The sequence below is a fragment of the Vanessa cardui genome, chromosome 9 (assembly GCF_905220365.1).
Source record: "Vanessa cardui chromosome 9, ilVanCard2.1, whole genome shotgun sequence".
In the NCBI taxonomy this organism is placed as follows: domain Eukaryota; kingdom Metazoa; phylum Arthropoda; class Insecta; order Lepidoptera; family Nymphalidae; genus Vanessa; species Vanessa cardui.
Window position 1 is genome coordinate 6,026,377 of NC_061131.1, and position 27,600 is coordinate 6,053,976.

The following is a 27,600-nucleotide window of genomic DNA, read 5'->3' on the forward strand; positions in this document are numbered from 1 at the left end:
ATATTATTATTTATGGTTCTCATATTTATATATCTATAGTAATTTCTTCTCTATGTTTTGTATACTCTGTACGACCCTGAAAGTAATGAAAATTATTAAAATTATAGATTATTCAAATCCAATAAGGTTTTTTTTTTATCTTAGCCTCGCGCTATTCTATAGTAACTCTACTAGACTGTATCGTCACTAGAGTAAAGTGTGTAAAACTTCAGCTTGATTTTTCGCGTGGAACTAGGTTGAAATATATTTGGAACATTGATCGAATGTAATAAAAAAAAAAAAATCAAAATATATTTTTTTTTAATGTAGACGGACAAATAAATAATGCATTCAAAAGATACTTTATTTAAACATCATAGCATTGGAATAATAATGTTTTTCGTGGAGAACCTTCAACAAACTAAGTAGTGATTATTTGCCGCTAATCAATCATGTAGTTATGTTAAAAGTATATTTATTACTAGTAGTCCCCGCGGCTTCGTTCGCGTTTTAGGGTGGTTGTCATGTGTCAAGCAAAAAAGTAGCCTTACTTGGTGGCAGGGCTTTGTGCAAGCCCGTCTGGGTAGGTACCACCCACTCCTCAGTTATTCTACCGCCAAATAACAGTACTCAGTGTTGTTGTGTTACGGTTCAAGCGTGAATGAGCCAGTGTAACTACAGGCACAATAGACATAACATCCTAGTTCCCAAGGTTGGTGGCACATTGACGATGTAAGGAATAGTTAATATTTCTTACAGCGTCATTGTCTATGGGTGATGGTGACCACTTACTATCAGGTGGTCCATATGCTCGTCCGCCAACTTATACCATAAAAAAATATCTTTCTTGGTGTTCAATTTTGCTTCATACCAAATTTTGTAAAAAATCGGTTCAACGGTTCGGTCGAGAAAGAGTGACAAACAGACAGGCAGACTTATGAATATAGATTTACTATTAAATGAAGAATATTTTTGAGATGAATTATGTACGACAAATGTGTCGGTTTATATTAATATACAATGAAATGTTAATTAATCAACGAAGTTCGCTTAATTTGTTCTCTCAATGCATTCGATAATGCTATTGTCATTACATGCTGTGGTAAAATATTTCAAAATGAAAATTATTTATTTGCAGACTATAAGCTTTTGCTATTATCAATTAGCTGTCTTTTATATACAAACAATATCGTAATCAATACGGCTATAATGATAATACATTTACATATTATTAATATTCGACTGACTAAGGGTTAAAATATAGTTCATAGTAATTCCAGTCAGTGTACGTAAGAAACTTGAAAATACTGCGCACGGACATAGACATTTGTATTGCCAAAGTGCGTTACAAATATAGTAAATAATGTATGAAGTTGCCAACTTAGAGCATTTAAAAAACCTTTGTCATCAACACATGTTATCAATCCAAAAGTTTCTAATGTTTTTCTTCAGTTTGGTCACATTTTTGTTTAAATTATGGATTGTTAAACTACTCAATCTACAAGCAAATGCACATGGTAAGGTAATGTATATATGTGTGTCTGTGTGTGTGTATGAATGGGCACCCAATCATTAGTCACTGGTATATAACAGCTCAACATCTATACTTTGTATTGCTGTGTACCAACTGAGTTGCTGTATTTACTGGATCAAATGACGTGATATTTAGACGCAAAGTACGCAACGCTGTGATCACCTAAGTAACGGTTTCCTCCTACAATAATATATTTGGGGCCAGGTGATGTCAGGTACCAGGAAGGTTTTTTTAAAACATTAATTGAACATTTTATTTATAGAATTGATAATTAATTTATAACAGATGGGTCGTCGAAAAAAAACCTCTATGCTTAAAATATATGTTGCTAATATCACTATTGTATGCTCTTTAAGGATATATTGTAAACATGTAGTTAAGAACTTAATTAAAATTGTATCTATGGTCATCTCTCATTTAATTGGAACTCTATTCGTTTGTTAGTGTGCCTTGTTAGATTTATATTGTAGCCCTTATATGTACCTCTTGGCAAGTATTTATAGCTCCTATCGATCTAAATGGAGAATGTAAGACGCAGAGTTCACCACGCTTACTTTCGCGTAATCCACGAAAGTTAAATACAAAGGGCGGTATTCTAAACTTTTCTGTCATCCATTACTTTTGATATTAAAACTTAAATAAGTAGCACTAAGACAAGGACGAGAAACACAAAAAAAAAACTAGAATGATGAACAGTTTTAGATAATAATCTAAATAAAAAAAATATATTGCAGTTTAAATTCAAAATAGCATAGCACAATTATGTTTTAAATCGATTCGAAATTCAAAAATTTAGAAATAAATGATACAACCAAACTTTTTGGTCAGTAGATTCCTCTTCTGATAAGATTCCTGACGTTATTCCTTGTAATTTCAAAGTAGTGTTTTCGACCGTTGTTAGTTCACCTCTCGGGCACCTTTGACACGTATTAATGACTTGTTTGCTGCGGTGAATATGAAATATCTACCACTTTACGACAACTTTACGGCGGTTCCCATGTTTTGACTTCCATATGACACTTTATTAAGTAACCTTCGTAACGTTTTGTGTGAAATATTATGGCTGTCTAAACTTCTCGCCCGTGAAACTGTTCTTCGTGCTTAATTTTGATTTTATAATAAAATGCCTAAACGCGTTTTTTGATTTATGCTTCATATATTTTCCACATTATATAAAAAAATCGTTTGTAAACAAGACTAATTCTTATAATATTTACTTCATAATATCAACAATAGATGTATGCTAGTAAAATTTAAAATTAGAATTAAAAGAGAACTTCTTAATTTTTTTAAATATTATCAATGGAACTTTGTCTAGAGTTTTGAAATGTTCAGATGATAATATAGATATTAAAGATACTTCTGTGAATATACACATACGAGTATATTCGCGTATCTTCTGATAGATGTCAGTAATTTCGTTCACTTTGATGTAATACGATAAAGTAATACGGAAACATAATTATCAATCCAATTAGTCTTCTAAACTAATATTAATGTATTCCTACTAATATAAAATTATTTTGGTAAAGAACTAAGTGTTTGAATGTATGTTAATAAATATTTTATTGATATATGCTTAATTGTTTTGTTAATTTATTTATTCAAAAATAAGCAACAACAAACAACAACAACAACAACAGCCTGTAAATTCCCACTGCTGGGCTAAAGGCCTCCTCTCCCTTTGAGGAGAAGGTTTGGAACATATTCCACCACGCTGTTCCAATGCGGGTTGGTGGAATGCACATGTGGCAGAATTTCTATGAAATTTGCCACATGCAGGTTTCCTCATGATGTTTTCCTTTTACCGCTGAGCATGAGATGAATTATAAAGATAAATTAAGCACATGAAACAGCGGTGCTTGCCTGGGTTTGAACCCACAATCATCGGTTAAGATGCACGCGTTCTAACCACTGGGCCATCTTCGCTCTTAAAAATAAACATTCTGAACTAATTAGCATTTCTCTTTAATCCTGTACTGTTCTAATATCAAAAATATACCTTTTGTGAAGCATAATGGTTTCGAATAGCAGCGTTTACTGGTAAAATGTCAATGGTCTGTCAGATCAATCTTAATTACCATTTGCGGGAAGTTTGGACTCATGGGCCATTATCTAAATGAATGCGGGAAGGACGAGGTGCAAGCAACACTTGTTTTGTTACTGCCGTTTACATTTACGATTCTGACACGGAAGAAAATTTAATATTCCCTAATGTTCCATGCTTAAAGTATGCACATAAATAATTCACATCCAGATCGCTTCGAACATACCCAAAATTATACTAAAATAATAAAAAAAAAACAATTATATTTGACAAAAAGCACTTTCTTCCTGTTTCTGAATCTAGATTTATAAATTGTAATGTTAAATTTAGTTTACTGAAAGTAAGCAATAAAGCTAGAGTTTTTTTGCAAAGGAAAACCGAAAATTATGTACCGGGGCATTGCATATTATATTATATGTACGGCAACATTTCGAGCTACATTTTCGCTGGCACCTGACCCGCTAGGGATACAAACAATATTAATATTTTATTTAAGCGTAACATCACGAGACAAGTCCGCAAGGTGTATTTCATTTCGGTATTTCGTATATTAACTTTGTAACTTTTCATAAATTCAGAGAGACTATTACGTGTAAAAAATTTGTTTTTATTCATTCAGTGTCTTGAAGTCAATTCGCTTATTGAAAATATATTATTTATGTATGCAATTTCTTTACCCGTCGGGATAATACAGTGTCATATGTGTGTCATAGATACATAAAAAGTTCTGTGTATGTACTTGTGAGAGCGTACCCAGTTATTCAGCAAAATTTTTTTTATATAATTCTATATAGTATAGTATTGTTTTATTTTATAGGTAACTTAAGAATTCACGATTCTGATATAAAACACGATTTGAATAGAATTCGAAATGTAACGATTTCAACTTCCGATTATGAATTATAAAAGCACTTTCTCTTCTATAATTTAAGCTCCGATTTTAACATCTAAAAGCGACGTTTCGGTCACTCTAACGTCTTTGTGGAAAGTGAAGACGAAGAGGTCAAGTGCCCTTGGTCCTTCCATTACTACTGACACTGGAAAGTTAGACTACAACCTCGAGATAGGTATGCGTTTGTACGAGTTTCTTGTTAGTGTTGTGATTTTAGACGAAGTATATTCATGTTTTATATTTCTAAGTGTTGAATACGTACTTCTTTTTTTACGTTTAAGAAAATATATTTTATTTGCAATGGGCAATCTAAAGGAAAAGTAATCATGCTTCATTCATATTTATGTTAATAATTAATTTCGTATTTTGAGGAAACGTGTTTTGACGAGTAGAATACTTCCATAACATGCGCATCAAATCCATGATAGAATAAGCTTCTAACCTTATCCTTAAGAGGAAAGCCTTTTACATTCTGAGGGTATTTACATATAGGCTGTTAAATTGTTTTGTTGTTATACATATTACAATTCCTATAAATAGTTGTTGATTACATGGTAAACGTTTCATGAGGTCGTTCGTTCATTCGATTAGTGAAGTCGGTTAAGCGTTTGAATTTCGCCCCCACCAAAATGGCGTCCTACAAACGGCTAATTGGCCGTCTGCATGATCTGCTGCGAGAGCGCAAGGAGAGAGTTAGGACGTGTTTTAAGTGGTGTCTAATTTAAGATCCTACTATGTAGTAAATACTATCTACATTGCCTTTAGTTGTTATTGCATATTAAATAATCTGATTTAGGAATACGATTGTCCTATTTACATTATATATAGCTTGATTCATGAGCTTGATTACATATTGTATAGATAAAATAAAGTTTTCATATTCACGGAATATCGTTTACATATTTTCGTCATAACTATTATATGCTGTTATTTGTTTTCGATATAACGTAAAATCATTCGTTACATTAGGTTAACTAACGAAATGTGAAATAATATTACCTGATTCAGTCCTGACTATAATAATAATATTTGTTGTTTTTAATATAAAATAGCATTTTTATATATCAATTTGTAAGTAATGTGTTTTCGAACTACGAGTATAATAACTATTTATTGTAGGATAAATTTACATTGACAAGTACAATCAAAGTTGATATTTCCTACTTGCGCGCAAAGTCTGGCTCGAATATTAATTATAATAGAGGTAGGTATGTAGTACCGTATGAATATTATGCACAGTTTTTTAAATTTACGGTAAAAATAAAGAAAATCACCGTTAGATAGGAAACAGAGCCGATTACTGGCTTTGCTGGGAAGTACTATGGCTTGTACTGTTGTGCTTTTAGTAGCTTATTTCTCTTGTTTTTATTGTAAGCGAAGTGTTGTAAACTGATTTTCATTTACTTGTTTGTAACATTGTGTACTTTAACTTTGAAACTCTATTACACAAAATTTAAGAATTTTATTGGTGTCCAAACAAGAATCACCTGAATTAATTTATAAAAAAAAATATGAGACATATCTTCTCGTTCTTATTTGTTTTCTAGTCTCCTTAGTTTATCTAAATACGATAAATCATCATCCTTAAACTATTTATATACATTTTGACTATTTCACTAAACAAATCATTCGTCAATGCGTTTATTTCGTTACGAGATTTTAAAATATTATCATTACATACTATAAAACAAAGTCGCTTACCGCTATATGTCCCTATGTATGCTTATATCTTTAAAATTACGCAACGGATTTTGATGCATTGTTTTTTTAATAAATAGAATAATTCTAGGGAAGGTTTTTCTATACACATGGACGATATAGTAAAGATACAAGAAAAAATCTGTAGTATATTTGGTGTCAGCATTGCACACGTGTGGAGCTGGAGCTGGTCTGGATGTATGAAATCAAATTAATAAAATAAATTCATATTAAAAAAAGGCAAAAATATTATCCTAAAAGTTACATTTCTATTTCTTGTACGAGAACTACGAATCTCCTCAAAAATTATGACTCGTGACCGCCCTAAACTATGTTACCGTGATCGAAATTCGAAGAAGTATTTTCTGAGAGTATAAAATTCTACCAAACATTGCAGTAAGCAGCTTAATGATCTGAAAAACATTGCCAATTTGCTCGCACTCCGGTACCAGTAAGGTTTTTGTGTTCCGTAAATTGGTAAACCGTAATATACACGATAGTAACCTCTATGTCAATATTCGTTTGTAAAATGTACATTATAGTTAAAACTATGCTTTATATTCTAGAAATTCAAATAAACTGGTTTGACTAAGTTCGGATTGCATTTTATAATATTAATAGGAGATAATAATAATAAGTAATTATTAATAAGTTATATAATCAAATCTATAAAATTATATATAAATCTATTGATATAATACACTTTTATGTAAAACTATTCGAATTAAAAATAATGCACATGACGATAAAACTACTGATCAATTTTCTAATTGCGTTAAGCGCATTATGGTATTGGTTCTGTGTCTAAAATGACCTGATATTTTCTAGTCAAAAAATAGAGAAATTGTCTATTTTTCGCATAGGCTTCTTATATTATGTTGCAGTTTGCGAGTCTCTTAAGAAACCTGCTACTACCGAAATTAATTATGAGGATAAAATGATGAATATTATCCTCAATTTTACATCTATGTCATTTAATTAATTATTTTTCATCATACTCTATTTCTCATTTTAAGTTTTGCTAATATAATGTTCAGATAAAAATACTTCAATCGAGTTCGTTGCAGTTTTTGTGTAAGGAAATGTGTGGACGTTTTTAAAGGCTTTCCTCTCTTTCACTTCTTCAATCAATCTTGTGTTTCAAGCAGAAGGGAAGGGAAACGCTCCCTAAATAATGTGATTCATAAATTAACTTTTCTTCATGATATTTGTGGAAAAAATGATTTATGTATTTTCATAGTCTTACATTAAAAACAAATTAAATTATAGGAAATAAAAATATTAACAAAAAGAAAAACCGACTTTCACCAGAACCCTATATTAAAATAAAATAATATGCACTAAAAATTAAAAAAAATAAAATTACGTATTCGAAATATTTTTGGAGTGCTGAGTAAAATGAAATGAAAAATATTAGACAACTTAAAAGTTGATTTACGATTATATAATGTAGCTATAATTATTATTATATTTGGAGCCGATGTCAGCCAAGAAAACCCTACAATATACAACAACAACAACAATAGTCTGTAAATTCCCAATGCTGGGCTAAAGGCCTCCCCTCCCTTTGAGGAGAAGGTTTGGAACATATTCCACCACGCTGTTCTAATGCGGGTTGGTGGAATGCAAATGTGGCAGAATTTCTATGAAATTTGTCACATGCAGGTTTCGTCACGATGTTTTCCTTCACCGCTGAGCACGAGATAAATTATAAAGACAAATTAAGCACATGAAACAGCGGTGCTTGCCTGGGTTTGAACCCGCAAACCTCGGTTAAGATGCACGCGTTCTAACCACTGGGCCATCTCAACTCCCCCTACAATATATCTAGCAAAAAATAATACGAGAATACTTTAAGAAACATGTTGATATAGAAATATGATATAATGTATCAACACACTTTAAATGTCGCAAAGAAGATGTCGAGACTATATAGCGTGTTAATACGATACACGTGAAATTGTTTCCGAATTCAATATCCGCTAAAATCATTGCGAAACCTTTTCGTAATACGTACTTGAAAAAAATATATATATAGGGACGGCGAGGAAATCTAATAACTGCGCCTAATATTCATGTAAAAATTGAATTTATCTGTGAAACTAATATTTTGTGGGACTACTGCTATTGGACTAATCTTTTTTCAGTTGAATCGAGAATTCATATAATACACTATGAATACACCTGAATATATTTTAATAAAAAACTGAAGCCACCAAACCAACAGCCAAGGTTGTGAATTTTCTTTTTTTTTGCCTTATTTTCAATACTAATTTATACTCGTATGTTTCCTATATTTCAGCCTTATTTAAATTTAGTAAATTTCTATAATGTTAGTTGGCACTGTGTACATTAAACAGCGCACATACTATTCGATGGTTTGCAATAAAATTTATAATACTAATATTCTGCTAAAGGAGGCAACATACACGGATAATATGTTTACATGGGCTACACATATACGCGATAGATTTGTCGATTTCTTATAAAGTTCCATTTTATTTTGTGGTAGATCTCTGTGCTTCTCTGAGAAGATATCCACTCGATGTCTCCGTAACAAGTAGAAATACCTAGTATTATCATGTTTTGGTTTGAACAGAGAGTGAGCCAGTGTACTAGAAGTGACATTACATATTAGTTATCAGGATGGTGCATTAGGGTTGAAAGGAATATTTTACATTTCTTATATTGTCAACTTCTATGGGCAGTAGTGTTCGCTTATCAGGTGACATATTCGCCAGGCTACCTTACTACTAAATGGAGAATTTAAACTTGAATAGTTAAAAAGGTAATAAGAAATTAATTAATTAACAAATTAAAAACAGGCGTCCTTAAGCCTTACGTACTTACGCCTGTTTTAAATTTGATCACTATGTAGTGTGAGAGATAAACGAGCTTTCAGAATCATATGTTAAAACTCTGAGTACCTCAAAGATCATCTATAAATATATGCCTTCCAAAAATCGAACCACTAACTTCCATTCGGAATATTAACTAATATTACTTATGATGGAAATATAAAAAAGTTATATGGTTACCTGTAACTTCAGCATTAGACTAATACGTATTATAGCAATATAGAGGGAGAAAATCAATGGGATAATAATAGAATATCACTTAACGTCAATCTAGTTTGAAACTTTTGTTTTTCTTCAAACAATAACAGATTCCTGTTTCCTTGGGGAAACAATATTTCAGGATTAGAGTATAATGTTGCAAATGTATGTAATATCAATCAATCATTGCGATGCAGGGGTTTCCTTGGATTTTTTTTTAAAAAGAAATGTTTATTTCGTGCAAATGTAACAAATAAGTTTAAGCATATTGATCATAGTTCAATATATATTTATTGTTATAATATAATATCAGTGTGTCAAATGTAAATAAATTTTAAATGTACTGTGGAACCATTAGAAATAAAAATCTACAGAATTAGTTCATACTATAACTTATTTGTTTTTAAAAAGTAAACTGATTTTAAATGTTTTGTTTACTTTAAACATTTTCCTGTACATTCAATTACCTCTACACACACATTTACATTTCAAATGCATCCGATTATAGAACAGCTAGTATTATAAAAGAGTTAAGTAAATTAATAAGTAATAAATATATCATTCAAAAAAGGTACCTGTTAAAGTTCTGCATGATTTAGTTAATGTACATACAATATTTAGTCTCATGTTATTTAGCGTGTGTGTGATGATATATACTTCCTTATAATATGGCCTTAGTTTTTATACCTAGCTGATTATCCTTGATTTCTTCACTTTTCTAATACACTTTACAAACTTCAATTCCTCAGATTTACCCCTAACTCAGTTTATAAATTATCTCGTTACATATATGTATGTTTCGCCGACATGCATCAGGTCAAACTTATTAAGATATGTATTAGAGTCACGTCGGACCTAAAACCATCAAAAGGTCAAGGGATGCTCTCGGACCGACTTGGAATTATCTGCAAATGTAGCTCCAATATCATGCATACGGAATACGAGATGTGATTACCTTTTATTACAGCAATTATTGTAAGTAGTTACACGTGTACAATGTGCACTAATAAAATAAATGTAGTGATAAAATGTTACCTGATGGTGGCAGTGTCACTTTCGGTATAAGGGACATCTTAGCGCCCAAGATAGGTTTGATGGCAAATTGGTTTGTTGTAAGAAATGTTTATTCTTGCTTAGCCAATATCTATCAGGTGGTAACTTTCTAACATATGTTGGATTTGATATGAAATAAAAAAACATAACGTCTAGCGAAAAATTAATATTATTTCACGTAAAACATTTGTCATAAAAATATATAAAATATTTTGGGTTTGGTTGTGTTTTTACGGGCTATTTAACTTAACGCGGCATTCATAAACGATTTCCATTCATGTCTGATTTATTTTGTATTTTTAAATTTAGTTAAATGAGGAATTTTTTTGTTGCTATGTATTAGAAAGGCGAATGACTGACTATTCTAACTAGTGGTAAATGGTAACGGCTTCGTTGGTCTGGTATAAGGCCGCAGAACCTGACGACTTGACGTCAAAATCCACGTCAAGGAAAATAAAGTAAGCTTAGATTAATTAGGTTTTTCAAATTTTTGTGAACTATACGAACTGCGTAGTTTGCTACTCTCCCCGAAATCGGTTTGGGCAATATCACATCACAACAACGGTATAGACATGTGCACTAAAATATACAAATCAATTCTTAGAATGTCATTGCACCGACTAGCATGGGAACAAATTTTTTGCTCCCTTGCGCATATAATGACACTGATTGATTTGAGTTGGAGCATTTATTTAGTGATAGCTACCCAGGCACTCTATAGTTTTAGTGTAGTAAAAAGTTTTGAAAAGTTTATATGATCAAATGCTACAGATCATTTCACGAGGAATTTTCGTGTAACACTTATAACAATTGTTTATACCTGTTTTTCAACTGCAAAAATATATGAAGCAATTTTGTTCACCTATAAATAATAATGATATTATATTGATTTACTATGTAAACAAGAATAAATGCCATCATTATCAGAATAAATTCGATTAAACAGTCGTCGAAATAAAATCCATAGCTAACATTTTATATCTTAGTACTTTGCAATAAGGCTTATAATTGTATAAGTGTATAAATTATTTACACGTGACCTATCGTACCCACCGGTACTGGTTTAATTAAAAGTCTTCACTCAAGCGTATTCGCAATATTGGGGCGTTTGTCCTCGCTACGTACTTGTCAGCTCAGATCTCTCTAAGACGGATTAGATAGATTAAAAAAAAAATGTTTTTTTTTTTTTCTATTACGTTTACAGAAAATTTATAAAAATTAATATTTATATTGACGTGATGTGCGATTATACGAAATATTTAAACCCATGAAAAGAAAACTTCAGACTTATAGCTCTGAAATTAATGGCGCTTTAGTTTCGTTGGGTTAATATTAATAGTTGAGGAAAGGAATTCCTTTGAATAAAAACTGTATCAAAATCAAAATATTCCTTTTTCAAGTGAAATCATAAAAGAGTCACATAACCTGACAATATATTGCTATGAAATGTAATATTAAAAATTTTATTTTTAATGTAATTGATATACATATTTAAAAAGAAGTATATATACCACTTTTTTATGAATGAATGAAGTTCAAAAGTTCCTTTTTTCTAAATCCTGTCAGTCTCGTTTTCTGTTAATTAAATGGCTGAAAAACAATTTCTCCCGAAATTGACCAGTTAACAAAGGTTAATAAGACATGAAAAGGAAAAAAAGATTACATTAAGGTTTGTTATTAAAATTAAATTAGGTTACGATTAAATTGATGTCAAACTGAGATATTTTTTCTTACAGTAGTAACGTGAGTTCTATGTCCGATTTCAATGCTAATAACATCTTGCAGCACATACCACGTGCCTCCATTTTTCAATCGCGTAGTATTACTAAGCAATAGCAGCATCCAATTTTAAATAAGCAGTATAATTGCTAAGCGATAACTATCATAAACGTAACAAATAAATCTAGTAAAAGTAATCGTTTATTTATTCCCAATTCTCAATCAATCCAAATAAACATGTTTACTTACTAAGACTTATCTCCAAAGATTGATCCTTCTTCGTTCTTGATATTTCAAATATTATAGAAATCAAAAAACATTTCAAATATAATAAGAGTAATACAAAATAATAATTAAAAAATAATATGATATAACTCAGTTTTCTGCATTAATTACCTCAATAATAATCCCGATAATCTTTTCGAGTGCCTGAGTGTGAGAGTTATTGATAAATATTATTCAGCCAGTAATTAAATAGTACTCCCATATTGTTATAAGTGCACATTATACATGATGATGTGTAATGTGATTGGCTGCCCGTAGCTTGTTCTCTAACTCCATAAGGTATTGAGTCAGCCATAAGTGATTTAGCTATCTATCACTGGCAATTCAACTACGCTTCATGTATATTATATAGTGTTAAATAGTGAAACACCTTGTGAAATTAACTCTAATTCACTGGCGTTAAGGTTTCTCTCAATTCTGCTCGATATGATTTGAATCATATACAAATGTATACCCTTAATGTATCTAATCAGGGATAATCTATTCTACTGAAAATAAAATTTGAATGGAAGGAAATGATTGTTTTCTTTAATGTAAATAATAATAAATCATTTATTTCAGATTGTATGTCCATTTTTGTTAGTAACAATTATCTTATCCTAGTGATGATGAAAACAAAAATAAAATTAAAAGAAATGTTAACAATTGCAATAACAAACACAACATACTGCGACATACAAACAAAAAATAAAATTATTATTATTTAACTTTAACTATGAGTGAAAATATAATTAAAATTGAATTATTACTTATTTTAAAATTCTTAACACTTAATGTTCGACACCCTACAAGTGCTTATACTACGTATATTAAATAAAAACAGGATTTCTTTATACATATTTATTTGATCATTTTTCTTAATCATAAAAAGTCGGTTTATAGCATTTGTTACACCCTAATTCTAATGTGACCAACCTTCTATACATATAACGCTTAAGCGAAATGTCTTTATAAAATGAGACTACTCTGTTCATACTTCAAATTTAAGTACTTTCAGCTTAGCGATGATACCTCACTCGAGATTTTCATCTATTAATAAATCGTATATAAATAGAATGGAAACATTAAAAAAAGTTCCCGTCTTTTTAAGTTGAAAAAAATTTGAAATAAATTAAATTTAGAATACTTTTAAATAATAGTTATCAAAACTTCATACATAATTAAAATGATTATAATATAATTTGAAATAATATTTTTCGTTGTAATATGTGAAATTCAGTTAAAAAGCATATTTGTATTATTTCGTGAAATGTTGAAATTAATGTTATTGTTTAATCAGCGCAGCTTGCTTGTGTGTACCTTCGAAATACAAAACTGTGTGTGATTTTAAAAAATTAAAAACAACTTTGTTATTTAATAAAAGTATATTATATTAAAAATTCTGTCAACGCTTGACCCACCTTGATTTAGCAGTCTCTTTTTATTGAAGCAGAGATTATGAATGACTTAATTAAATCTTACAATGAAGAAAAATTCCTGCGCGAATTGTATAATTAAAACGAAAAAAATTAAAAAAAAGCTACACTTAGTATTTAATTGAGATATATTTTTTATTTTATTGTATAATAATGTTTCGATTCAGATAGGAACTTAGCTAGCATTTAATTTCACGTATTACATTCTAATTTATACACTACAAAATTATATACATACAAATAAAAAATCTGAATCCTTCTTTCATTAAATATCACCAATATTTTAAACCCAGACAAACATGCATTTATTTATGCAAGATACGTATACATATGTATCTTACTTCTTATATATGAAATAACCTATACTTATGTGTTTTGATTATGTTATTCACCATGCCAGTTAAGTTATTCTGATAAGTAGTAACTTTAAATTTATTAAAGAACATGATTGTGAAATGTCGGAAAGTGATGTCAAAATGATACCATTTAAAAGATTAAAATCAATGAAACGACCATGAAAATATCATATGACCGGATATCGGTAATCAATATTTTACGAGTGCAGTACTAGGCCAGGTCTTAATAACCAAAACACGTATAAATGGAATAATCATAAACAATTAATATTTTTATGTAAGTAAATGTTCTCGGTCTATTTTATCCGAATGTCACTAATTACATAAATGAGAAAGGTTGTTTGTTTGTCACACCTTTAAACACACTCGAATGAAGGGTAGGGTTCAAATGAAATTATACACGTAAGTTATGTCAGGAAATAGAATGTATAGTTTTCATTCTTTACTTTTTAATGTTTAAAAAATAAGTTTTTATATGTTTTCTTTTTTAATTTATGAAAAGTAAGGAAAATAAGTTTTTGTTATAAAACGTATGTGTAGCACGTACCTTAAGAATTTGGCTGGTTCTGGTTCCAATCTATAACAAAAAAAAGTAACAGTGAATATCTTTCTTAACTTACGATATAAACTAGTGTGAGTAAGTCATATAATATCGGAAAAATATTTATCATGTCGTAAAAGTGAGTAGGTAACAGTTTATTGACCCTAAAGGCGTGTTATCGTTACATTTGCATAAGGCTCGATGTACGTTTGCGACCCTCTCGCACTAACCCGGTGCTTTTACGAGGCAGATAGGCATATGTCTTACATCAGCCTTTTATTTTACTAGTTTATTGTTATTTGTTTTTTTATTATCTTCTCATAATCAAAGTCTTATATGAAAATTTTATGAAGATTATCATGGGTGAAAAATATTTTATATAACTACTACTTGGTAGTAAAACTTTGTGCTAGCCCTTCTTTGTATCTGTTGTGTTCCAATTTAAACAATGACTAAGCATCTTAGCTCCCTAGTTTGATAGGGTATTTGTGTTGTGTAAGGAATGAATAATATTTCTCACAGAATACATTTATATAGGCGGTAATGACCACTTGCCATCAATATTTGCCATAAGTTTTCAAATTTGTCCATTTACCCCACAATATTAATTTAAATAATTGTATTTAATTAACATGACTTTGTATTTTTTAAATGTTAAAAAAGAGTAACTACTGAGTTTTTGCCGGTTCTTCTCGATAGAATCTACTTTCCGAACCGGTGGTAGCTTCACTTAATTGTAAAATGACGGTTCAAAAGTGCTTGTAAAAGCCTACTTGAATAAAGTTTATTTTGATTTTGATTATATAGATACATAATGATTCAATAATAAATCCATAAAATCACGCTGGTAGTCATTATCTTTGACATTAAGTAGAAGGATAGGAACCTCAATTAAGACATTAATCCACTGCTAATCGACAATTATACGATTCTTAGATTTTCTCCCGATGTTATTCCTCCATCGACAACGAGATGGAATTAAAAACTCAATGATGTTTGCTTACATTTATTCGTGTTGCGAAGTTAAAATCTATGTATTATTAATTCATTGGACCGTCGCCGAGCACGAGAGAATTATAAACACAAGAATAAACACATGAAAAGCTCTTGGAGGACCTTGTGATCCCGTTATTATATTATATGAAATCAAAACGAAATATTTTCTAAATTTATATCAAAATGATAATTTATTTAAAAATTACACAATGTTTGCGTATCGTTAACATAATTATGTATTTAAAAATACAGAAGGGATTTTCTTTATTCAGGCCTACAGTGAAATTCGTTTGAATTCTTACTCAAACGAACTTTAAAAGTCGAGCGAACTCGTTTTAAAATATATATATTTTTTTGTATAAATGCTACAATATAAATAAAAGAAATGAATTAAAATAGATGTATTATTATCTTATTGATTAAATATTTTGTTTAACAATTTAAAAATGGAACTCTAACTATTCCCAATAAACTATTTGTAATAAACAACAGATTTGTATATTACTAAGATTGCCTATAAAATTATAAAATTAATGTGGAGCTGAGATGGCCCAGTGGTTAGAACGCCGCATCTTAACCAATGATTTCGGGTTCAAACCCAGGCAAGCACGCATTGGAACAGCGTGGTGGAATATGTTCCAAACCCTCTCCTTAATGGAAGAGGAGGCCTTGTCCCAGCAGTGGGAAATCTACAGGCTGTTACTTTACTTTTAATGTAATGTGGACATCTCAGAAATTACCTAAATAATGCAGGCAACATACATTAAAAAGAAAAACATACACGTTGACGTTCTCTATTCTCTTACTCTTAATTGGGTGGGTCAGTAATCCGACACGGAGGAGACAAATCAGACATGGGACCTTCAACTTTACGCTCCACATCACAGGAGCGTAATACCATTAACTTTTCATTAAGTCCAACTGTCACTGAAAATTCAGTTACACTAAAATCAAATAACTGTAGCCCGAGAACTGATTCGGATCCTGATTCGAACTAAGAATTTCATATTCACCTAGGTCACCTAGTATATGGACTGTAGGATGTATATGTATTTTTTATGATATAGAACGAGCTAATAGACCATATAATAGTGGTCACCGTCGCCCATAGATAATCCCGCTGTAGAAATGACGGTTCTTTACATCGTCAATGCGCCACCAATCTAACTAAGATATTGTGTTGCCTGTACCTTACACACACACCTACCATACCTACTCAGACGTGATTACACAAAGCCCTATAAAGCGTATTTGTAATAAAAAACTGCTTTGATAGACCAAATTACTTTGATTTTTACACAAAATTAATATATTACAAAGAAGTCCGCATCTCACAGTCGTGTCATGCTCCATCGGGACAATAATACCGTTTGAATCTTAATTAATACCAATTAATCGCGCTTCAAGAGACAATTATCCAAACAATGGTGAATATTTAAAAAATAAACGCCTAATTAGCTGCCATCCGATTTTTTCAGCTTTAAAGGGACAATTTTACAAAGCAGTGATTATCTCTTAGCGACTGAATAAAAGTTTCCAAGTCTACTGAAGTCTGTAATTCAATTAGCGTTGTTATTTAAATTGCATTATAGCTGATAACTTATGGAGAACATTTTTGCTCTTGTAATATCAAATGTTTAGTAGTTGTTAGCATCACCATCGTATACTGTGACTTTGGTTGTTTGACTTTTTACGTTATCTTAGTAGCTTATCTTATCTTAGTAGCTCATGCTTATTAAACTCAATATGCATATAGCTTATATTAAGCTAAGTCAATACAATTTTTATTTATAATTGATGTTACGTAATACATATGTAATATGTTTCCTTAGTAATATATATGACTTTTAAAAGCTGATATTATAAAAAATATTGATGTTCCATGTTATACAATTAAATAAGAAAATAAATATTGGACAACATAATTTACGTTACTCTGATCCTAATTTAAGAAGCTAAATCACTTGTGTTTTGGATAATCAGAAGTAACGACGGTACAACAAAAAGACCCAAGGTACTAAGTCTACATCGATTCGGCCAAGAATTGAACCCGCGGAGAATCGAACCTTGGGACCTCGGAGTGGCGTACCCATGGAATCCAGTGTACGCACAACTCGACCACCGAGGTTTATAGAGGATGGTTTAAGCATATGTATTAACATATGCATCGTTCTCATGTTCACAGTTCACTCTTTTACCGAGTAGGTCCAGTGCTTAGGTTTTATCATATGAATCTTAGTCGAAAAAACCTAGTAAGCACTACTGAATTGTCATATCTTTACACGAGTATAATATTTCTCGTATTCGGTAGTTTAGTAAGGGAAACCTGCATAATATGTTGGATGAGTCTGTCAAATTGGAGCAGAGTGATGGAATAAGTTCAAAACTTATCTTCAAACGGAAAGGCCTTACTTTAATTGCTACTTTACTTTTTGAATTACAAGATACAGATGAAAGTGTGACGTACAAAATTACCAGCTTGCAGTACATAAGTCATTGTAGGAACTTTGTTCATTCTTAAAATAGTGGTACCATACAGGCTTTTCTAAATGTTCGTTTTATGTAAGGACTAATTCTTTTGAATATGACGTAAACATTCTGATCCTCTGATATATTGTTTGGATCACTGTTTCTACATATTGTTGGACCAGCTCAGAACTCTGATAGTGTGAGACGATTCATAGATCGCTGTAATCGTTACAAATGGGCGACCAACGAATAACAGACCTGTCGTCAGTTGTTATTATTAGAACGTGCAGACATTTCTAGTCTCTGAGACAGGGGACGGGAGGACAGCACTCTCGTTCAGAATGTACATGTGTTGGAATGAAAAAAAAAAGGATTTTTTTTCGCTTAAACAAACACTCTTCAAACACAGCTTCGCAAAATTGGCTTATATGAATTGGACCGTGTAAATGCAACTTAAATTCATAGTTAGCGTGGAAATTGCATTACATAGTTATTCATTCGACTTTTGTAACTGATTTTTAAGGCAACTACAACAGCTGAATGGTTAATGAGGCCCCGCATTCGACTTTTTGTTCTGGCATATTCATTACCTGTTCCCATCGCAGGTTGTTTACAAAAAAGCTTTGTTCTCGGCATGCCCTCTCGAGAGAAACAAACAATATCTCTAACAATTTTGAGGTCAAGCGATTTCACCTGGCAAATATTCTGTGATAATTAAAACAACAAACAAATCTAACTAATTAAAAATATCACATATATGTATATAGAAACACAAAGCTCCGTGTAAATTATGTAAAACATATTTATTTATATTTTACTTTGAGCTATGAATGATTAAACTTGTTTTCAACTGAAAATATACCTTTTACCGCTTTATTTTTTTTTTTTTGATTAAATCGTATTTTAACTAGAAAACAGTACTTACATATATGTATTGAAAGTTGCGTACATTTACGTTAAATAGTTTTAAATTAGATGATGACAGACAGATGGTTTGATAAAACGTAAAATAGAATTACGTTACATCAACGTTTAAACAATAAAAAAATTGAATGAATCAATATGCAATCATGCAATTCAGTAATAAAAAAAATATTACAGACTCAAGGGGTGTTGTTGAAATTATAAAGTGCATGAATAACAATTCCATAATTTAACGGATCTGAAAATACAGAAAGGTGGAATTGGAAGTAGTGTCTGATTTTTCCGCCGAGTGTTTATTCAATTGTAAATGAATGACCAATAAATTACTACGAAACAAATCCCTATTTTGTCGGGCAATGAAACGTAGCTAACAAGCAAAAATGAGATACAATAAAATCAATTTATTTACAACTGAGTGCGCTATTTATATTTTCTTTGCAAACAACGTTTTTCATTGCAATGTAAATTGTGATTCAAACGATTCTTATTATTGCGACAGATAGTTTGTAAGGGCGCTGATTTACAAACATTTAAGAGATATTAGAATTTAGACAACAACACACTCAACTTATATCATATATTTTTAAAATCATGTATAGTATCGCTACCGATATCCTAACTATCATTTGTTTTCAACCCTATGTAAGTAAGAAATCCTATACGTAAGTAAGAAAGTAAAACAAGTCAAGCGTGTGACGACTGGATGAAAATGCGTCCTCGGCTTTGAAGACCTAACATCCAAGTTATGAAGTAAGTTACCCTAACTTACAAGTTTGAGCTGCAGTTCATTGCTGCCATAAGCTGATTTAACAGTTTGTATGAGCTATTTAAGCTTATTATATACATGTAAATGTATAATATAATAGGAAATAGAAGCGTTTCTAAACTTTCGTAATATATGCATACACTATACATATAATAAAACATTTACTTATAGTAGTATATATACTTAATTTTGTTCTTTTATTCCTTTTCGCAAACAATTTCAATCTTTTATTTAATAATCCAATTGAAATACAGATTTTATTTCATAAATAATAACGCGTAGAAAACCAGAGTTATTATACCATTACCTTGCCAGATTAAGCCATAATGGCGGAAAAGTTATTAGGAAAACTCATTAATCAGTTTCATTTGGGTAGATTTAATAACAAATCCCTGGATACCTACGAAAAAGATTTCTAAACTGTTTTTAAGACTTATAAAACAACGTAAGCCATGCCGGTAAAAAGTTTTATTTAGCTAATATTTGAGAGGTAAAATTTTTATTGTGTTTGAAGCAATAACTATTTCAAAAAGTGCTTTTTAAATATTTTTAAATTAACTTCGATTTTTTTTAATAAAATATAAAAATATGTACTTTTAATCATTTATTTATTTTCAAATAGTACATTAAACAGTTAATTGTTTCAAACGCTATCTTGTCCACATCATGGGGTATTTATTCTTTTTGACAGAATTCTATGCATTATTATCAATAGTAGTAAACATTTTCCACTAAGTGTGAGACTAATTAACATACAAATTATATCTAGTCATCATCAGATGTTCTGATCCGTTTGAGAAACAAGCAAATTAACTTAGATGGCGGTTTCTATCACAATATTACACGGGATTAGGCGTAAACCGATGCTGCTCTCACATATAATTTGATTGACAAATAAAGGGATCCGGTGCATAAGGTATAACTACATACATGTTCAACGTACGTTCTATGTGCAGTGTTAATATAAGCCTTTGACATTTGTTAGCGTTGAAATCCTTATTGTTGTGTTTACCACTAGTATTCATGTATATAATATTACATAACCAACGTAGTTTATTCATATACATTTAGAAGCGAATATTGATTACAAAAATAAAGATCTGTATCTAGAAATAATTAATACGTAATTAGTAGGTTTGATTGAGAACAGGAGCTGCGTGATGGAACAAATATGGCTGACAGTCGATATTGTAAGCTTGTAACGAGCTTGTTTTGTTTTTTGTTTTTTTTTTTTAACAATGTCCTAATTGTAATACTCTATATGTAATACCCTATATGTCTATTAATTTGCTACGTTTTTGTACTTCTAACAAAAGGTTTGTAAGCGTTTTTATTACATCATTGAAACGTTATGTCAAATAAAAAATGTAGTACTATAATTTTATTACAAATAGCTGTGCCTACCAAAAATTCTCAAATATACTTCATTTTGAAAAAATGCTCATAAAAGAAATACAACAGCGGTCAAACAAAACCAAATTCGTCGCGTATTATTGCAAAAATAAAATAAAAATCATTTTACTTTCCTCTCGACAGATTTCAAAGAAAACACCCTCTATTAGCATTTGAGGAAGTCGACATAAAATCTGCGAGCGTAGAGCTCTAGTGCGTGAATAAAGGGAACAATTTTCGATACATAAAACGGTAACTTATTTATTACCGAGCCAAGTGTGTTTGGCCAAATCCTATCGTATAAGGATGTGAAACTAGGGAGTACAATTACTAACACTGCCTTCTGTGACCTTTGAGACTGTTTCAATTTAATTGTATTATTTTGTAATGGCAACATTTTCGAATATTTCATGCGAGCTTGCATCTGGCGTTATTTGAGTTGTTTTGTATTAAGGTTTCTATAAATCTCGTTGATATTGAATAGCGACGAATATAATAGAAATATTACAAAGTAAATATCTTTTATAAGTCTCTCTCAGCCTGTAGCCTTGTTTCAGTGAAACTTAACAAGCCAATTAAAAAAATTGTATAACATCGAAAACTTTATAGTTAGCAGCTTTTGCTTGCGGTATTGTTCGGTTTTTGTCAGGTTTGACATTTCCTTCATTAGACTGTACACAACAAAGACATACTTATAAAAAAAAATAACACGAAAACATATTAATAAATTGTATTTCAAAATTTTGCTATATATTTTTTAAGAAATATATAATCACAGCTGATACAAGAAAAACTCTACATTATCATTTAGTGAGTAGTGAAATTAAAAAATATACAGGGTTATTGGTAACTATTTGCGACCCATTTTTGAGTTATCATATAAACATGATAACTCAAAAATGGGTCACTTTTGGATTATACATATGGGGGTTACAATTATTGCAAATAGTCAACCCTATCACCTCCTAACGAATATACGTCGAGTTACCAATAACCCTGTGTATTTTAAATAGACACACGATTCGAGTCTGTTTCTATAATTTACATAATATACCATGAGTCAAAGATCGCACTAAGCGTTATAATCTATTTTATTTATTTCAAGAAGACTCACAAACAAATGAGCCACGCGATGCAATCAAACACCTTTAATCACAGGCAATACCCTCTGTAAGAAGTATTATAAAGCATTCCTTCTATCTTTATTACATCATTAATCAAGATCTACAAAGACATTAAACATAAATATATATCATTATAGTCATTTATGTAATTCTAGTTATACTCCAACAACAACAACAGCCTGTAAAAATCCCACTGCTGGGTTGAGGCTTTCTCTCCCTTTGAGGAGAAGGTTTGGAACATATTGGTTGGTGGAATACACATAGCAAAATTTCTATGAACTTAGACACATGCAGCGTTTCCTCACGATGTTTTTCTTTACCGCCGAGCACGAAATGAATTATAAACACAAATTAAGGACATGAATATTCAGTGGTGTTTGCCTGGGTTTGAACCCGCAATTATTGGTTAAGATGCACGCGTTCTAACCACTGGGCCATCTCGGCTACCTAGTTATACTCGCTGAACTAAAATGTATATTTTGTTAATATCACAAATTTTCAGTTTAGTGGTTGTTTATTACGTTCAAGCTGTAAAAGTGTTTAGTTTTCTTAGCACGTAGGCGAAAATAGTGCGATACATTGGAATGCTCCCTGCGTTACCGTATCCGCATGCAGGTCGGTTCATTTAAAATTAATAGCATACGCTCAGCGACATATGTCGGCGCTCGGCTTAGTGCTCATAAACTAAACGCTGGCGCAAACCGACTATACCGTACAAAAATATAAGACATAGATTTATTTTTAAGCATACATCTCTTGCTTACATTATTTATACATTGATAGAGGATCCTAATATACAATGCAACAAACAAACGAATCAACTCATTATCTTAGTGTGCGTGGTAAATAATTACACACATAAATAAATAATTGTAATAAACTGATATGACTGTGTTTTTAAATGTTGAAAAAGAGTAACTACTGATTTTCTTGTCGGTTCTTCTCGGTAGAGTCGACTTTCCGAACCGATAGAAATTTCACTTAATTGTTAAATGACGATTCAAAAGTGCCTGTAAAAGCCTAATTGAATTAAGTATATTTTGATTTTGATTCTGAACGCTTTACTAGTGTGCGTGTGTTTGGAAACAAATATCTACAGATAAATAATTAAAGTTTTTTTGGTGCATTCAAAATATTTCAATGCGGTTTTGTTGTTACCGCACAGGTCAAGTCAGACATACGTGTATAAAATAGTCATGTTACAAACATAACCACACGGCAACAGCAATCCCTAATATCGTTCACTGATGCAACCTCAAATGGGTATAAATAAGTTAGATTACCCTCGCTTGGTAGCATTTGTTAGGGCACCGAGTTTAGAATCAAAGCATTATTTCGAGCTAGTCTAATAAGCTAGGTAACCATTTTTAATAAGTATAATACATTATAATAATAAAAATATATGAATTGTTTGTGTTTTATTGATTAGATTGTTGAAATTGAACCCAGCTAGGTCTTGTCAGGTTGTAAGATTTTTTAACAAATAAATCATAAACAATACATATTATAAAATTGGATTGTCTGTTTGTAATATTAACATAACTGCTTTTTACTAAATGTATATGAGTGTATACACGGTACATATGACCTAATCTCTGGAACGGCTGGCCTGATTTGGAAAGGACTTTCACTGCTGATGTAATAAGGAGTAAATTAGGCTACAACAATAGTTTCTGTGTAAAATTCAACCTTTTTTTTATTTCACCCGTAAGAAGGTAAGACAGCTTTCATGCTGGCATGTATTGAATATTTATTTAGTAACAAAAAATACTGTTCGGTGTAATTTGTGTGTGTTCAAGATTATACCGCCATCTATCCTTATCAATCAATACAATACCAAAGTTCTCTATTAATACATTATGCATAACAAGCCTCACTGGCATAAGTGATCACTTATGCAGCCTGAAGCTGTCACTTTTAATAAAAATGTTATAATTAGTTAATCATTTTCACGTATTGTATTATTATTTTTAAAATACATATTACTTATATCTAATTTATAATTGTTTTATTAAATTTCAAGCTTAAATCCACTATAATAATTAATTATGTTTTAAATCCTCAGTGCATAAAAAAATATATTTGGCCTGAAACACACGCAGACCGCGTAATTGATCCAGCTACCCCGGGGTCATATTGACCTAACGCATTTACTGACGTTCATATTTCTTTTTTTAATAATACGTCTTATTCATGCATTCATTATAATACCTCTTGATTTTTCTCTCCCCTTTTTGCAGAGAATAGTGTCATGGGCTAGTCCATAAAAATCTCGTCCTGATTGATTTAACAGGTGACGTTGCATCGCGCATTAATTAGGTAAAAATATATCAAAAGTTGTTATGAAGAATCTATTGAAAATGCCGAAGATTTATTTGTTGTTTTAATATGATAGATTATGTTGATGTCAACAAAAGAATTGTGACAGATGTTTTTCAAAGCAATAAGCAAATAATTACATTACTTTGTTTGCTTATTTCTATTAAATGTAATTATGAAAAAAATTGAATCTTAAAGAGTATTGTAAATTAGCGTATATATTAATAAAAAATATTTGATAAGGTTAAATCCAACTCTTATTTATCTCTTCTACATAAAATGCTACGTAGCACATTTTAAGGCGTAATTTGTATTTTAAAACAACAATCCTGTCAAATAATTTTCTTTGACGGGGAAATTGGATTTGAAATCGAAGAACTTTTCTATAGCAAAATTTCAAGAAGTTTTAATAAACAAATTAATATGCCAGACACAATCGTTTAAGAAACGATTTTAATGATCATAGACACACAAAAGTAACATTTCTTTTTCTTTATATACGATGTAGTCCTGACGGATGAAGCAGCCAATCTGACAGGAGACCAGCCAATTACGCAGGATATATCATAGTGTGTGTGCACAAACACAGCTGCACTCTCTATTCTTTCACTCCCACAATCCAATAGGATATCAAATCTGATCGGAATGAGTTCAGTTGCTAGCAAGGGCTGTTCGTGTTATCCGTGACACGGTTAGAACACACTTCCAACTTCCAGACTCCGAGTTGTTAAGTACTAATATTTTTTCGATAGAGAAACCCAATAAATTTATATTGATCAGATCAGATGATCAGATCAATTTGAACGCAAAACCTCGCTATATGGGTATATTTATAAATGTAAAATATACAATGAAATGCTTAAGTTATCAAATAAAAGCTCTTCTATCTCTATTTTCTATGTTTTAATCAAAGATAATACAAAATTAACATTCGTTAGAAAATGGAAACGACATAACTAATTAGCATAATCACTATGTACACTCGACGTTATACTGAAATTACACTTTATTACGTAAACATTAATTACAATTATAATAGGAAAAAGCTTTATATAATTATTTCGAAGCTTCTCTCGTTCCTAACGCTTATAACAAAAACGATTTATATTTAATATTAAAGTAAATCTATATTAATATTGTAAATGTGAAAGAATTCTGTTAATCATTATAATAAGTAGAAATATATGAATTGTTTGTGTTTTATTGATTAGATTGTTGAAATTATACCCAGCTGGGTCCGGTCAGTCCAGATTTTTTTAACAAATAAATCATAAACAATAATTATAATAAATATACATTATAATAAGTAGAAATAGGCTCTTTCACGACCAAAACGCTCAACCGAATTTGATGAAACTTAGTATGAAGGAAACTTGAACTCCATGAAAGGATATGGGTTACTTTTTTGGCTAACACATGACAACCAACACCCTAAACTACTAGTTAATTATATGAAACCAAAAAGAACCAACTTATTATTGCAGTAATTGACGTGTGTTGTAAAAATAGCTCATTAGTGTTAACACGCATTTCAAAACATTTTTCACTTAACCTAAATTATTGAAGTGTAAAATTCTTTAGACGCGTTGGGCACTTTTTTTCGTTTGGGCTTACAAACATTTGAATATTAGCTTAAAAAAAGAAACAGATTAACCGATCACAATTAATTCATTTTCGATTGATTTATAAAAAACAAAAGTAAAAAGCAGTTTGTTGTATTACAGATAAACTTAAAAATATATAATATATTATTACAGAAATGTAAAATCTTTTAATGATTTCAAAGTTATATTTTCAACATTTTGTAAGTACATGAAATATATACGCCATAACGTTATTATCTCTTATAATATCATAATTTCAGACTCCGTTTGAAAGCATTTTCGAGTCTTTGGGAGAAGCGCATTCGAGACTGGGGACGACCATAAAGCGAATAATTAAACAGTTTAACTTAATCTATACTATGATATTCAGTGCACAAGAGATAACTCAATGAAGAGAGTCATATATTCGCTAATATTTTTTCTACGTCTTGATGTGAAATATGTTTTAGCGGGCCTTAGGGGTAGATTCGTACGTGCTGGTAAAAAGACATTCTCTTTTGCCATCATATCCTCTCTCCCAACCCCTGTCTACTATTTATAATACTATGTATAAATTAATTATTATTATAAAGGTATACTTGATATATTGTTATAATAATTAAAAAGATATATTTATATTATAAATGTTTGCCTTTATGCTTTTTATTCCAATTTTTTTAAATGTAAATTATCATCAATTTCGATGTTACAAACTTACCGAGCGTTCCATGACAGACATGATTTTTTTTTTGTAGTGACGTAAATATTATCTCTCAACTAACAGACAAATACTTATTCAAGTTTTGCTAACTCAATGTTAATCATGTAGTAATATTGTATCACCTAGAAATGTGTCAGAAGATCTAATCTGGACCCAGTCGTTTATTGTGATTATTATTATAACTATTTAATACTATAAACAGGTAATAATTCTTGCCCGCATTTCAAGTACAAATCTACGAGTATTTATTTTTAATAAACAGTTTCGAGCTGAGATGCCCCAGTACTTAAAACACGTGCATCTTAACCGATGATTTCGGGTTCAAACCCAGGCAAGCACCAATATACATATATGCTTAATTTGTGATTATAATTCATCTCGTGCTCGGCGGTGAAGGAAAACAACGTGAGGAAACCTGCATGTGTCTTATTTCTATAAAATTCTACCACATGTGCATCTCACCAACCCGCATTCGAACAGCGTGGTGGAATATGTTCCAAGCCCTATTCCTTAATGGGAGAGGAGGCCATTAGCCCAGCAGTGGGAATTTTACAGGCTGTTACGTTTACGTTACGTAAACAGTTTCGGTTTTTTACTTAAATCACCTCTATAATTATTTATTTAAATAGCCAATGAAATCAAAGCAAACCACAATCTAAGTCATGTTATAATAAATCATTAAATCAAAACATATGAAATATCTACATCAGGATTTATCAAGCCAAGTGCTC

The 27,600-nt window shown here is 30.8% G+C and overlaps 1 protein-coding gene across 2 annotated transcripts in view; it reads right to left on the minus strand.

The window, feature by feature from the left end:
* The window catches only part of LOC124532332 (poly(rC)-binding protein 3), a 203,276-nt gene that overhangs the window by 117,502 nt on the left and 58,174 nt on the right, over window positions 1-27,600 (minus strand). For both annotated transcript variants that reach the window (XM_047107196.1, XM_047107195.1), the window contains exon 2: window positions 14,582-14,611. The gene's annotated coding sequence lies outside the window, so the exon portion shown is untranslated. The remainder of the gene's footprint in view (window positions 1-14,581; window positions 14,612-27,600) is intronic.